Here is a 16,549-nt window from a genome sequence, read left to right as displayed (position 1 = left end):
GAGATAAGGAGTGGAAAGAGCTCAAGCTTGGGGATGCCCAAGGCATCCCAAGCCAAATTCAAGGACACCAAAAAGCCTAAGCTTGGGGATGCCCCGGGAAGGCATCCCCTCTTTCGTCTTCAATCCATCGGTAACATTACTTGGAGCTATATTTTTACTCACCACATGATATGTGTTTTACTTGGAGCGTCTTGTATCTTAGGAGTATTTTCTTTTTGTTGTGTTACAATCATCCTTGCTGCACACCTTTTTGAGAGAGAGAGACATGCACTCATCGTGATTTTGCTAGAATGCTCATAGTGCTTCACTTATATCTTTTGAGCTAGAGAATTTTACTCTGTGTGCTTTACTTATATCTTTTAGAGCACGGCGGTGCGTGACTTGGTATTTGGCTTATGCTATGAAATTAGTCCCAAAGGTGATAGGTACCCAAAGAGGATACAAAAACCTCCATCTTCATGTGCATTCAGTAGAAAGAGAAGTCTTGATTCCTCTCAATTAGTTTTGAGACGTGGATTTGGTAATATTAAGAGTTATGTTAGTACGGTGTTGTGAATCTAGAAATACTTGTGTTTAAGTTAGTGATTCCCGTAGCATGCACGTATGGTGAACCTCTTTGTTAGGAAGTCGGAGCATAATTGATCTATTGATTGTCATCCTTTGTGTTGAGGTCGGGATCGCGCGATGGTTAACACCTACCAACCTTTCCCCTAGGAGTATGCGTTTAGCACTTTGTTTCGATTACTAATAAAAACTTCCGCAACAAGTATGTGAGTTATTCATGACTAATGTGAGTCCATGGTATAGATGCACTTTCACCTTTCACCTTTGCTAGCCTCCCTAGTACCGCGCAATTTTCGTCGGTACACAGACCCACCATATGCCTTCCTCAAAACAGCCACCATACCTACCTACTATGACATTTTCATAACCATTCCGAGATATATTGCCATGCAACTCCCATCGTTCCGTCTCATGACTTGTGCCGTCACTCTCATATTGCCATTGCATGATCGTAAGATAGCTAGTGAGATGTTTCAATGTGATATGCCATGCTAGATCGTTGCACATACTGGTACACTGCCGGACGCATTTCCTATAGAGTCATCAACGTTCTAAGCTTTGAGCTGTGAGTAAATAAAAATGTGATGGTCATCATTATTAGAGCATTGTCCCATGCGAGGAAATAAAAAAAAGTGGCCAAAGATCCCAAATAAAAAAAGAGAAAAAAGAGGCCCAAGTGCCCAAATAAAAAAAAGAGAGAAAAAGAGAGAAGGGACAATGCTACTGTCTTTTTCCACACTTGTGCCTCATAATAGCACCATGTTCTTCATGATTGAGAGCTTCTTGCTTTGTCACTACCATATGCTAGTGGGAATCTTCGTTATATAACTTGGCTTGTATATTCCAGTGATGGGCTTCCTCAAAATTGTCTTAGGTCTTCGTGAGCAAGCAAGTTGGATGCACACCCTCTAGTTCTCCTTTTGAGCTTTCACATACTTATAGCTCTAGTGCATCCTTTGTATGGAAATCCCTACTCATTCACATTGATATCTATTAATGGGCATCTCCATAGCCTTTTGATATGCCGAGTCAATGTGACCATCTCCTCCTTTTTGTGTCACAACCACCACCACACTCTATTCCACCTATAGTGCTATATCCATGGCTCACGCTCATGTATTGCGTGATAGTTATAAAAAGTTTGAGAAAGTAAGAGTGCGAAAACAATTACTTGGCTAATACCAGGGTTGTGTATTATTTACATTAGTTGTGTGAGGATGATGGAGCATAGCCAGACTATATGATTTTGTAGGGATAACTTTCTTTGGCCTTGTTATTTTGAAAGTTCATGATTACTTTGCTAGTTTGCTTGAAGTATTATTGTTTTCATGTCAATAGCTAACTATTGTTTTGAATCTTATGGATCTGAACATTCATGTCACGTGAAAGAAGTTGCAAAGGACAACTATGATAGGTAGCATTCCACATCAAAAATTCATTCTTTATCACTTCCCTACTCGAGGACGAGCAGGAGTTAAGCTTGGCGATGCTTGATACGTCTCCAACGTATCTATAATTTTGATGGTTTCATGCTATTATTTTGTCAAACTTTGGATGTTTTGCATGCCTTTTATATATTTTTTGGGACTAACTTATTAACTCAGTGCCAAGTGCCAGTTCCTATTTTTTCCATGTTTTTGACATCTTTCAGGGGAGATTTTGAAAAAGAGTCCGAACGGAATAAAATCCCCGAAAAGATTTTTCCGTAACGGAAGAAGATCAGGAGACTTGAGAGCCAAGGCAGGGGGGCCCAAGGGCCCCACAAGCCCTCACCCCGCGGCCAGGGGGGGAAGCCGCGACCCACAGGCTTGTGGGCCCCCTGGACCTCCTTTGCCCTAGGGTTTGCACCTATATATCCCCAAAAATTCCACAAAAAATCGGGAGATCATCGAAAGTACTTCTCCGCCGCCGCAAGCTTCTGTCTCCGCAAGATCCCATCTGGGGCACGCTCTGGTACCCTGTCAGAGGGGGGATTCGGATACGGAGAGCTTCTTCATCAACACCATGACCTCTCCGATGATGCGTGAGTAGTTCACCATAGACCTCCGGGTCCATAGCTAGTAACTAGATGGCTTCTTCTCTCTCTCGGATCTTCAATACAAAGATCTCCATGATCTTCATGGAGATCAATCCAATGTAATCTTCTTTTGCGGTGTGTTTGTCGAGATCCGATGAATTGTGGATTTATGATCAGATTATCTATGAATCTTATTTGAGTTTCTTATATGCATGATTTCATATCCTTGTAATTCTCTTCGAGTTGTGGGTTTTGTCTGGCCAACTAGATTTATAATTCTTGCAATGGGAGAAGTGCTTGGTTTTGGGTTCATACCGTGCAGTGACCTCACCCAGTGACAGAAGGGGTAGCAAGGCACGCATCATGTTGTTGCCATCAAGGGTAAAAAGATGGGGTTTTCATCATTGGTTTGAGATTATCCCTCTACATCATGCCATCTTGCTTAAGGCGTTACTCTGTTCGTCATGAACTGAATACACTAGATGCATGCTGGATAGCGGTCGATGTGTGGAGTAATAGTAGTAGATGCAGAAAGTATCGGTCTACTTGTCTCGGACGTGATGCCTATATGTATGATCATTGCCTTAGATATTGTCATGACTTTGCGCGGTTCTATCATTTGCTCGACAGTAATTTGTTCACCCACCGTAATACTTTCCATTTTGAGAGAAGCCTCTAGTGAACACTATGGCCCCCAGGGTCTACTCCACACCATATTTTTAGCCCTACACTTCTTACTTCGTTGCACTTTCCGCCTTCAGATCTCACTTTGCAAACAATCTTGGAGGGATTGACAACCCCTTTACAGCGTTGGCTGCAAGCTCTTTTGTGTTTGTGCAGGTACTCTGGACTTGACGAGATTCTCCTACTGGATTGCTACCTTGGTTCTCAAACTGAGGGAAATACTTACTGCTCCCGTGCTGCATGACCCTTTCCTCTTCAAGGGAAAAAACCAACGCAAGCAAGTGTCCGTCAACGTGTCAATTTCTGGCGCAGTTGTTTGAGAAGTAGCACCCTACATAACTCTGCGCTTGCAGGCCCAATAGAGTCTACAAGAATAAAGTTGCATAGTAGTCATCAAGCAATTTTATGGCACCATTGCCAGGGACGTGAGTGCTTGAAGCTATATCTTTAGATCTTGAAATTGAATCTTATAGTTTCTTGTTTATCACTAGTTTGGTTTAAAAAATAAAACTACAAAAAAATGGAATTGAGGTGACCTCAAATTCTTCTTCTTTATAATTCCTTTCATGAAAATGATGGTTCGGAAAATTGTGCTCAATTGTTAGAGAAGAATTTACAAAAATGCTTAATGTGGAAACCTAGAATGATGAGCATGATAGCAATATTGTTGGTATGAACTATGTGAATATCCATGATGCTAATGATGATTGCACTAGTAATGAGAAAAATGTTTCCTATAAGCATGTCAATTTTTTGTGGAGTCAATAAAATTTGTGAAGACATGGCATATAGGGATGATAGATTTTGTAAGAAGCATAAACATGATTAAAACATTTTGTGTCTTGAAGTGATAGATGAATTTGCCACAAGATTATGCCCTATTCATTACATTACTTGTGAACTTTGCAATAGGGTTGGTCATTTTAATTTTGGATGCATTCATTTTCGTGATCAATCCATTTCCAAATATTGTGATAATTTGATCTCCGATGAACAGTATAATGAACTTTGTTTATTTTGGGGGTGTGAAAAATTGTCACATAATAATGATTGGTTTGATACATCCCGTATAAATAATGATAATGAAACTAATCTACAAGGAATATACATGTTTTTCATAGTAAATTGCAATGAGAATGCTCATATTGCCAACTATAGAAAGTCGGGAAAACCAATAGAATATAAAAGGAATAATAATGAAAGGGTAAAGGTTTCCCAATATCCTCCTATTGTTTCTCATAATTAATCAGGTTGCAAGGAGGAGCATTCCATCGAACAAATCTCTTCAATAAGAAACTTGAAAAAATTACTTAAACCCAGAGAAAATGTGGTAAAGGAGAAGTAGAAGAGAATAAAAGGTAAGGGTAAAAAGGTATCCTTTTCAAATAAAGTTGCTCCTATCATTGTTGAGGATGAATCCCAAAGTAGTATGGACAATGATACACTTGAGGATTATTTTGTTATGCCGATTACGTGTCTCGGTGAAGATGATTGGGAAAATAATGATAATTCTTATAACACTGAAAATATTTTTGGAACTAACTTTGAAAATTATGATGATAATAATTGTTATACTATTGGTACCATTCAGGCTATTGATGATTATGCTAATGATATGCAAACCAACAAGCTTGGGGATGCTATGTTTGATGAAAATGGCATGTTTGAGAATTTATTTGCTGAAATAATGTTTATCCCAAATTTGGGGACGCAATGTTTTATGAATATGATCTTTTTAGTTCTCCTACTTTCAATTATCAAATTTGTTATGATTATTGCATGCCTCGTATTTATGATGATTGCAATTTTTATGAAAGTGGGTTTGGAAGAGTGTCAACTTTAGATGATTATTATCCCACTATTTTGGAGGTTTTTGAATTTTATTATAATGATAAATGTGGATTTGGATAGGCCATGACTTTATTTAGTAATGATTCCACTATCTTGGAAGCGGTTTCAATTGATTATGATGAGAACCAAGTTACTACTTATGATGATTATTGTGATGATACTGATGTTATAAAAATAAAGTTATGATTATTATTTAAAACTGTTACAATTATTAATACCATTTTTCTGAACATTACTCTTTTAATGTGGAAACAATTTATAGTATTCAAGTTTCGTATGATACTCCCACTATTATGTATGAGCAGTTTGCTTATGGGGAGAGTAACAAATTTTCTATGCTTGTGCATCATGAAAAGAATGCTTTATTTTATAGTTATATTGTTGAATTCCTTCATGATGCTACTAAAAATTATTACGAGGGAGGAACATATGCTTATAGGAATTGCAATAATACCAAGTTTCCTCCCTATGTGTTGAAAATCTTGAAGATATGTTTGTTTTGCCTTCCTATGCTAGTTGATTGTTGCCCCTATAAATTGTTTGCTCACAAAATACCTATGCATAGTAATACGGTTAGTATTAAAGGTGCTTGGCATATTCTTCATGATGCTCCACTCGTGTTTCAATTCTTTACTTTTATGTGAGCATGATAGAAATCAGCATGCGTGGCTAAATAGGCTTTAAAGAAAATCACTTGTTGGGAGACATTCCAATATTTATCCTTTCTGTTTTTGTGTGTTAACATGATTAAGGTAATGTAGTAATCATACTTTGTGATTTCTGTTTTAATAAAGTGCCAAGTAAAGCCTTTGGGATAGTGTGGATACCTGTTAGTTTAATTCTATGCAAAAATTAGAAACTTCTACGTCTAGTTAGAATTTCTTTAATTTTACTGGACAGTCAAAAAATTCTGAAATTTGAGATAAAAATTTTCTATGCAAAATCTCATTGTTTTCCTAATTCTCCATACTTTGAAGACTTTGGGAAGTATGGTGTTCATTGAGATCTTCACAAACTGTTCTGTTTTTTGACATATTCTGTTTTCCATGCATAGTTTGCTTGTTTTAGTGTTTCCATAACTTATATTGTGTGATATAAATTATGTGAATGATATAATACAATAGTTATTATGTGATAAACCTTATGAATATTGTCTTGGCAGTACCTAAGTGAATGGTCTATATTTATTTTACTAACCCATCTCACGAAGTTCCGTTGAGTTTTGTGTGATTGAATTTTTCAAGTTCTGGGTAAGACACCGATATGAGGGGAATAATAAGCGGTAATACCCTAAGATTGGTGATTCCCAAGGAAACCCAACGTAATATACAAGGAATACTCAAGCTTCTAAGCTTGGGGATCCCCCGAAAGGCATCCCCTCTTTCGTCTTCAACACTACCGGTATATCTTACTTGGAGCTATATTTTTATTCATCATAATATTTGTTTTGCTTGGAGCATCACTTTATTTCGTTAAACTTTTACTGCTTTAATTTATAATATGGTTTTCAATAAAAAATTCCAAGAATTTCCTTCATAATGCTTGAATTGCATTTGTGATGTGTGCTGTACAAAAATAGAAACTTTGACTGTAGTATCTGAATTATCAGATTTCATTGGAACGTGGAAAGTTCTAGAAATTTCTTCACGATACGTTCATACAAACTATTTTTCATGTCCTAAATTTTCATAATTTTGTAGATTCATAAGTACATGTTTTAAATTGATTGCTACATACTGTTCTGTTTGGACAGATTGCTGTCATTGTTTTGCTATCTACTTATCCTGGAGTTTTCATGGCTTATATTGGTAGATACAATTTTTGAAAATGAAAGTATACAATATATAGTGTTTGAAAATGGTTATGCAAATTGTATTGCAGTACACAAAGTGTTGATTTATACTTATGTGCATTAACCTATCTCACGAGTTCTTTTCTAGTTTTGTGAGGATGAAGTTTTGAGAGCTAGGTGAAACAGTGATATGAGAAGAATTAACAAGACACAAGAGATCAAGCTTGGGGATGCCCAAGGCACGAAAATTAAATATTTCAAGAAGTCTTAAGAATCTAAGCATTTCTTCATCAAACCAATATCGGTTAGCCTATGTTGATCCTATTTTTTATTCATTCACTTTATACGTGTTGTTCTTGGGGTGTATTTTGTTTTGTTTGTTGTTTGAATAAAATTCTCAGATGTGAAAATACTTATTGAGAGAGAGTCCTCCCATAGCTACTTAATTGTTTGACTACTCATTGGTCTTCACTTATATCTTTTGTGAGTAGTTTGATGTTTACTCTTGTGATTTACTTATATCCTAAGAGTAAATTATGAATGAATTGAATATCATAAATCCAAAATTATAAATGTGCTTTATGCTTACTAGTAGGTTCAGATTATGTTTAGAAAGTAAAATCTATTGAAGTTTGACAATCACAATATTTGTCATACAAACAGTTCATGAATGATTAGTATAAGAAACATAACTTTCACATACAAATATATTATCTTGGGCATCTTTTATGATTGTGCATACCAATTAATTATTTTCAAACTTGATCAAATAGTTGAAGTTGGACAAGTAAGACAACTTAGTGGTTATGTTTGGGTATGTTTGCTTAGAAGTTATATTATTATGGATCCTCCAACATGTGGTTCTTGTTAAGAACCTTTTGCTAGCCAAAACTTCGTACTAAGTAGAGATACTACTTGTGCTTCCAAATAATTGAGCCAAGTTTCTCCCATGAGAGTCTACCATACCTACCAATATACGGTTATTCATTGCTATTCCAAGTAAATTTGCTTGTGCCACCTCCAAAACCTTCAAATAAACATCCATTTTGTGTGCCCGTACCGCTCATGGAGCGACCGGGGTGGTCAATATATTCCATGCTAAGCGGGTTATTCTCATGAAGAGTGTTTAGTAACTTGTCATTGCATGAGAGAGGATGGTAAAAAGGATGCCCAGTCCTGCATAGTACAAAAATAAATAAACAAGAAACCCCCTAGAAAGTTTATTGTTTGGAGGGCACCCATGGATATAACTAGCCATGGAAAGTGTTTGAATGGTTGAGCGGGAGTAAAATTTAAATTATGTTTGGGAACCGCCAATAATGTCATTAGCATGGAAAATATTGAAATCCCTTTTTGTAACGTTTACAGGAAATGCACACCACCCAAAATATATTCATCTCTCTTTTAAGCAATGAGCTCTGGCACCTCTGCAAATCTCTGCTTCCCAGTGTGAAGGGTCAACCCATTTACTTTTATATTATTTACTTTCATATTATTCACTTTTCATGATGAATCAACTTATTATTCCAATCTTATCTATGAGTTGGCAAGCACGATGTGGTGTGCAAAGATGTAAGCACATATATCGAGTCAAATATATTTGATCATGAGTCATTATTGTTGACTAGCAAAAGGGCCCGTGCGTTGCAACGGGAGAAAAAAATACCACACGATTTTAATCTTTTTATAATCATTTTGATTTATTAAAATAATAAGCTAACTAACTATTGTAGTCAGTCCTATCCTATTTTGTTGAGAAATCAACCCGTCCATTGTTAATTCCACCATGATGAGAAATTGAGCGGGACAAGCAAAGCAAAACAAAGAGGCTACGTGAATTGATCAATGGACTGCTATCTTGTTTCAGTCATGGGGTAAAGAATGTGGGATCAGATGACAAACTGAAGGTGGTGTTCCATTCTCTCTCTCTACAACAATGCGATCTTACATTCAATACATTCATTCATCAGCAAACAAATTCCCACAAAACAAAATTTCTTGCCGGTGCTTGGCACACGATTGGAGGCATGGAGAGGGGATCTCACCAGATGATGAGTTCCTGCCGGAGGAGGGGATACGATGAGGGGAGCAAGGATTAGACGCCTCTATCTGGCCATAAGGAGTCGCCGTTGCCGCACTATAACCTCGGAGTTCCCTGTGTGAGCCATGGAGGCCCGCCTCCACCTGCAAGTACTTCGCTCCGCCGCGCCTTATCCGCGCGCCGCCACCGTTCTGCATTGATCAAACGCATCATCCCAAGTCGCTGTAGCTATCGCGTTGATTTGATCGAGAAGTTGTGCTCGAGCGCGCCGAAACGGGGGCAGCAAGCGGGCAGAGGTACGACCGAGTAGGCGGGTGGGTTGAGATCGGCAGCAGTGGTGGTTGAGGTCGGCGGCGGCGGCGAGTGGTGTAGCAGCAGCCTGGGCACAGGCCAGGGTGGACCAGGGTCGACGCGATGCGCTCGAGCGCCGCAACGGGGGTAGTGAGAGGGGAGAGGTACAGCCGCGGAGGCGGGTGGGTTGAGATCGGCAGCGATGGCGGTTGAGGTCGACCGCGGCGGCGAGTGGTGTGGCGGCGGCATGGGCACATGCCAGGGTGGCCCAGGATCGATGGGAGGAGGCGATGCGTACTTGTATAATTCTTACAGCGAATCGTTTCTTTCTTTTGCGTTGCAGATAAATGATGGAGCGCGGGTTGAAGAACAAAAATTACAGGGGCTTTTTTATAATAATGCCATGGTGGGTTTTCCGACGGAAGCAATAGCCGCTTTATTATTAGGTATAGATAATTATCTTCATGATAAGTATGTTGGGAGTTGAAACATTGAGATCCTATCTTTCTTTGTGTTCGATGGATGATGTTTATTCCAAAATTATGCTTTGAGTATTAGCAATCATATAAAACTATATGATAATTGAGTATGTGAAGCTCTTACTTAGATTTTGCTGATAATAAGATGCATTGAAATAGTTTGATGACTAAGAATATAAGTTGTTAAGTTTTAAGAGAATGCTTTCTTTGAACCATAACATGTGAATTGATTGCTACTTGATCATCAGATATTTTATGGGAAAAGAGTTGTTGTTTATGATACTAGAAAAAATGATTGGAATTATCATTGATCAAACTTATATAGTATGCTAGCATTCACACTTAATAAATTATTTCTTTTATCATTTACCTACTCGAGGATGAGTTGGAATTAAGCTTGGGGATGCTGATACATCTCCAACTTATCGATAATTTATGAAGTATTCATGCGATATTTACCGATGTTTACAATACTTCTATATGGTTTTTATGCATTTTATATGGCTTAATTAGAACTAACCAAGGTTGATGTTATTTTTAGTAGAATTACCGTGTTGTTTTTATGTAGAAAATAAAGGTTCTCAAAATCGCCCGAAACTTTTGGACGATTTTTTTGGAAAATATGAGAAATACCGGAGTGAAAACCCACCGAAGGGAGGCACCTGCTGGCCACAAGCCATCAATGCGCGCCCTAATATCTTGTGGGCCCCTCGAGGCTCTGATTAGCAGGATCTAAATTTCAAACAATCCTACATATACAGAAACCCTCAAAAACAAACCTAGAACTTCGCTCCGCCGTTGGAAGCTTCTGTACTAAAGAAAACTCATACGGAGCCCTGTTCTGACACCGTGTTAGAGGGGGCAATCATCACCGGAGGCCATCTTCATCATCCCGGCGGTGTTCATGACAAGGAGGGAGTAGTTCACCCTCAGGGACGAGGGTATGTACCCGTAGATATGTGTTTGATCTCCCTCTCTCTCTCATGTTCTTGAGATGTCACGATCTTGATGTATAACGGGCTTGTTAATATAGTTGGATCATATGGTGTTCGTTCCTTGCTATCTTGATGTAATGAATTGAATCCGTCCCCTTGAGATTTTGGTATGTTAGATTAAATATTGGATTTGAGATCACGTGAAGTTTGTCTTGCATGTGGATACCCGTGGTGACAATGGGATGTGCTATAGATTCACTTGATATATGTTTTGGTACTCAACTCGCGGATTCCCGAAGTGACATTGGGGCAATATATGCATAGTGGTTGGTACACATTCTTGTCCTACTTTGTCCAATAGAAATCCTGGGGTACTCCTTTGAAGTTCTTTGTGTTGGATTGAATATGATGAATCTGAAATTGTTTCATGCATGTCGAATAATTCACCCACGAGTACTTGAGGTGACATTGCAGTATCTAGGTGACATTAGGGTTGATTGGTGTCTATCATAGGTGTTATTCTAGTACAAACTCTAGGGTTCTACTACCTACAATAATTTCATCTTGTGTTCTCTGCAACTCATGAAATTTGGAGTGATTCTTTGTTGCATGTTGAGGGATGATCGTATGATTCTATTATGTTAGCATTGTTGAGAGATTGCACTAGGGAAAGTATGCACCCTAGGCCTTATTTCCAAGCATTTATACAACATTTTGCTTCATGTTTGCCACTTGCCACCTTGTTGTTTTTATTTATTCAGATTATAAAAATCTATTTCTACTATCCATACTACACTTGTATCACCATCTCTTCGCCGAACTAGTGCACATATATAATTTACCAATGTATTGGGTGTGTTGGGGATACAAGAGGTTTCTTGTATTTGATTGAGGGTTGTTTGAGAGAGACCATCTTCATCCTACACCTCCCGGGATTGATAAACCTTAGGTCATCCACTTCACGGAATTTTGATGTTGTCCTACAAAACTCTGCACTTGGAGGCTGTCAAGGCCGGTTTTCCGGGGTATGAATTTCCCAACAAATGACACTAATGCTCACCATACCTAGGATTACTGTTAGCTGGTGGGCACATCCTTGATACAAAATTTCCAAGCAATTACATAGTTTGGATTGTTGGTGAACGTTGCATGGGAAACAAAATTTTTCCTACGCACACGCAAGACCTATCCTTGGTGATGATCATCTACGAGAGGAGAAATTGGATCCACATACCCTTCTAGATCGCTAAGCGGGAAGCGTTAAGAAATGTGGTTGATGTAGTCGAACGACTTCGCGATCCGAATCGCAAGCCATCCCACGAATTCCGTCCCGATCTAGCGTCGAAGGGATGGCACCTCCGCGTTCAGCACACGTACAACTCGATGATGATCTCCGCCTTCTTGATCCAGCAAGAGGGACGAAGAGGTAGATGAGTTCTCCGGCATCATGATGACATGGTGGTGGTGGTGAAGTAATCCAGTACGGCTTCGCCAAGCTATCGGACTAGTCTAGACGAGGGAGGCGATCTATGGAGGAGAGGGCATCACGTGGCTTTTATGGTGGTGTTTGCCCTCCTACCTGGTTTCCTACTTGGTTTCCTTCTTCCTTTTTTTATTTTCCTTTTCTTTTTGCACCTTGGCCGAAATAGGTTTATTGGGCTGGCCTCACCATCCCACTAGGGGCTGGTGCGCCACCTCTAGGCCTATTAGGTCCTTTCCCGGGTGCGTGCCCCCTCCCGGTAAAACCCCACAACCCATTCGTCACTCCCGCTACTTTACCGGTAATGCCAGAAATCTTTCCGGAAGCCAAATTCAACTTTCCTATATATCAATCTTTACCTCCACACCATTTCGGAGCTCCTCGTGACGTCCGGGATCTTATCTGGGACTCCTAAAAACTTTTGGTTACCAACATACATAACTCAATAATATCGAAACGTCACCGAACCTTAAGTGTGCAGACCCTGCGGGTTTGAGAACTATGCAGACATGACCTGAGACACTCTCCGGTCAATAACCATTAGTGGGACCTGGATGGACACATTGGATCCTACATAATCTTTGAAGATCTTTATCGGTTGAACCTCTATGTCAAGGATTCAGTTAATCCCAGATAACATTCCCTTTGTCCTTTGGTATGTTACTTGCCCGAGATTTGATCGTCTGTATATCTATACCTATTTGAATCTCGTTACTGGCAAGTCTCTTTACTTGTTCGGTAATACACAATACCGTGACTAACTCTTTAGTCACATTGCTAACAAGGCTTGTTATGATGTTGTATTACCGAGTGGGCCCCGAGATACCTCTCCTCCATAGAGAGTGACAAATCCCTATCTTGATCCATGCAAACTCAATGGACACCTTCAGAGATACCTGTAGAGCACCTTTATAGTCACCCAGTTATGTTGCAACGTCTGATACACACAAGGCATTACTTTGGTGTCAGTGAGTTACATGATCCCATGGTCATAGGAATATATACTTGACATGCAGAAAATAGTAGCAATAAAATAACACGAGGACATGCTACGTTCATAGTTTGGGTCTTGTCCATCACATCATTCTCCTAATCATGTGATCCCGTTATCAAGTGATAACACTTGTCTATGGTTAGGAAACGTTAACCATCTTTGATCAACGAACTAGTCAACTAGAGGCTTACTAGGGATAGTGTGTTATCTATGTATCCACACATGTATCTGAGTTTCCATTCATTACAATTTCAGCATGGATAATAAACGATTATTTTGAACAAGGAAATATAATAATAACTATTTTATTATTCCTCAAGGGCATATCCCAATAGTCTCCCATTTGCACTAGAGTTAATATTCTCGATCACATCACTATGTGATTGACAATGTAACAAATCTAACACCCATACAGTTCTGGCGCTAATCATGTTTTGCTCGTGTAAGAGGCTTAGTCAATGGGTCTACAACATTCAGATCCATGTGTAGTTTGCAAATATTTATGTCCTCCTCCTTGATGTAATCACGCATGGCATTGAATGGTCGCTTTATGTGTCTGGTCCTCTTGTGAAACCTTGGTCCTCTTACTCATGAGAAATTCAAATTCTAAATGGTCCATTAATTATCTCTTGTTGGTTGTTCGTTTGCCACTTGTTAATATTGTTGGGTTATCACATTATGGGGGAGTAAGATGCTATGTGCATATCACAAGCCTAGAGAATGTGTACATTTGAGGTATTGCCACTTAGTGTTGATATTGGAAATTATCTTGTTCCTAGGTGGCATGTTTGCTCTACAAGTGTCATTTGCTTGCGTTTTATGGGTAAAGATGATCTTGGATATATTTGCGATCTACCAATGAGTATCATTTCCAAAATACTTCTTGTCCTTGACAATTTGTATTCCCATCATGTGGTAGGAATTGCTAATCGTCTTTACATTGGATTTTGTGTTTCGTTTGTCTTCCTTGCCTCTTGTGGATCTATTTTAACTTGTCTAGTGTTTTTATAGATATAGAGAAAGTGATGATCCCATCTTGTGCATTTTGTATTTAAATGCAAATTCTATATAATGCACAACCCTTGGGGGAGCTATCCTATTTTCTTTAGAACACTCTCTTTATTCGCCCATCAGAAAATCTTTTGATCCCCATCAAGTGTATGTTGATGGGAGGCCAGTCTTGCTCTTTATGATGCTTTGTGCCATCATGAAAATTTGTCGAGGGTTTGGTTTGTTGGAACCTAACTCTCTTTTGGAAACTAGATACCTCGTGTTTGTTTTCCTTCAATTGGTATCTTGTTTCCTTTTTAGTTGTCATGTGTCAATGGATATCTCATGCCTTGTTGAATATTTTAATTGATATCCCTCAAGTGATAGTTTTTCATTTGCTATCTTATTATCACTTGATACCTTGTCTTTTGGTATCTTATCAACTATATGTTGATTGGATTCTTGAAAGCCTTGAGCATGCATATTTACTATATGTATTTTCTTTGGCATGCTCTCTTCCTTTGACCCAATATATAGGGGAAACTCCACCTTGTTATGAAATGGCTAACGTGTGCATGAAATTCAAATTCATATCTATATGCACATATGTATGTGGAGTTTGTCCTATGTATTGTTGGTTTTCTAACTCTTTGGTCCCAATGAGTTTGGGCACCACTTTGTTTGTTTTGTTGTTCCAGGAACAATTGGAGATGCATTGCTCGGCTCACCTATAAGGAAGGTGTTGAGACCATGTGATTATTGGAGCCAAGTTAGGATGATCAAGAACAACTATCTACTACATCAATCCAATGTTGTCTCGGTAACAAGTATCTACTTCATGCATTCTTTCCTTGCAAAGGCCCATGTCTTTTCTTTGTAGGGTGCATCATGGCATGAATCTCTTGATTCGTTCTTGTAGTACTTGTTTCCTTTCTCTAAGCATCCTAACGATGATGTCTTAGTACTAGTTGGGATGTCTTTGATGTTCATATGTTGGAAGTTCATATTGTACAATAAGAAAATATTAGGCCATGTGCTATGCTTCCAAGCAAAAGATCTTATTGATATATTTATGACTTCCTTTTGGATATGTAGTTTGTTCCTTCTTGTAACCATTTCGTGTGTACATTCTTCTTTGTGGATATATATCATCATGATTGTCTTTCACTTAGAATCTTTTACACATGAGAGAAGTTACATCTCTAATTGATATCCTCTTTTCTTTTACGTCCACCGTTGCATTTCCTTTTTCAGTTTTTGGTGGCTTCGTGAAAGGATTTGTCTTGAGTGCGTATCTTATTTTCCTACATCTTGATGCACTCTTTGGCCGTGAAGATTATTTTTCCTCATGCCTGTCTTGATGAGGGTTTAGCCATTTCGATTCGTATCCCCCCCTCTTGACAAGGTTATTATTTCCTATCTTCACCATGGGTTGTCACAAGCATTGGTTCTTATTTTGTTTATTAGTAAGCTTGTGAACCCATTTTTTAGTATGTGTGTGTGGGAATGATATGTCTTGCACTTTGTGTCTCATTTCATCAAGACTATGTTGATAAGTCATGATCATCCTTATCTTAGTCTTCTCAAGTGCCTTGCCATGACTCACACACATTATTTTGGTTGAGCCTAATCTTAAGTTGCTTCTTTTACATGTTGCTCAACCACTTGTTTTGTGCAAGAGATTTGCTTATTGTCTCATCTTTCTTCTTGCACCCGTTGTGTGTTTTTATTAATTTTGGGGGAGCAACGATCCTATTTTGTGCACTTATATCAAAATCAAAAATCTCTTATTAGTGCACAAATCATGGGGAGCTTCTCTAGTTTTGATAAAACACTTCGTTGCTTTTATCATAATATCTTTTATTCATGTGGTTCGAAGGACCATATGATTGTTTGTTCCATCCGGTATCTTTTGATTGCTTGCCTCTATTTTGGTATGTCCTTGTGGCATACGATTCCTTTATTTGCAATCTTTGGGTCTACTTATCATTGTATTTGTGTATTTCTTTGCACTCATTTGCTGAGAAGTACACACTTTTTGGAGGACCACCAAATATATTGGCTTTCTAAACTTTTCGTCCATTTTGGCAATCGATGCCAATGGGGGAGAAGTTTAGAGAGTTTATTTTGGATATGTTTAGAGGGGTTTGCTTTTATTGCGTAAGCATTTACATCTTGCACGTGGTTTTGGTACTTGATGACAATTCCTATGGACTAATGGTTGCCTTAAGTTACATTTATAGGATTTTTCCATAGGCACTTCTTGAAGTCCATCTGTTGGGTTCAAGGAGTTTATATGATGACCAAGATGGTATTCAAGGTATTATCCAAAGAATGGTCATAGAGACACATGGTTGATCAAGATCTCAGACGAAGAGTAAATCAAGATGATCAACACACAAAGCGTACAAGATGTACCGAGAGGGATCAA

The sequence above is a fragment of the Hordeum vulgare genome, chromosome 4H (assembly GCF_904849725.1).
Source record: "Hordeum vulgare subsp. vulgare chromosome 4H, MorexV3_pseudomolecules_assembly, whole genome shotgun sequence".
NCBI lineage: Eukaryota > Viridiplantae > Streptophyta > Magnoliopsida > Poales > Poaceae > Hordeum > Hordeum vulgare.
This window is presented reverse-complemented; position numbering follows the sequence as displayed.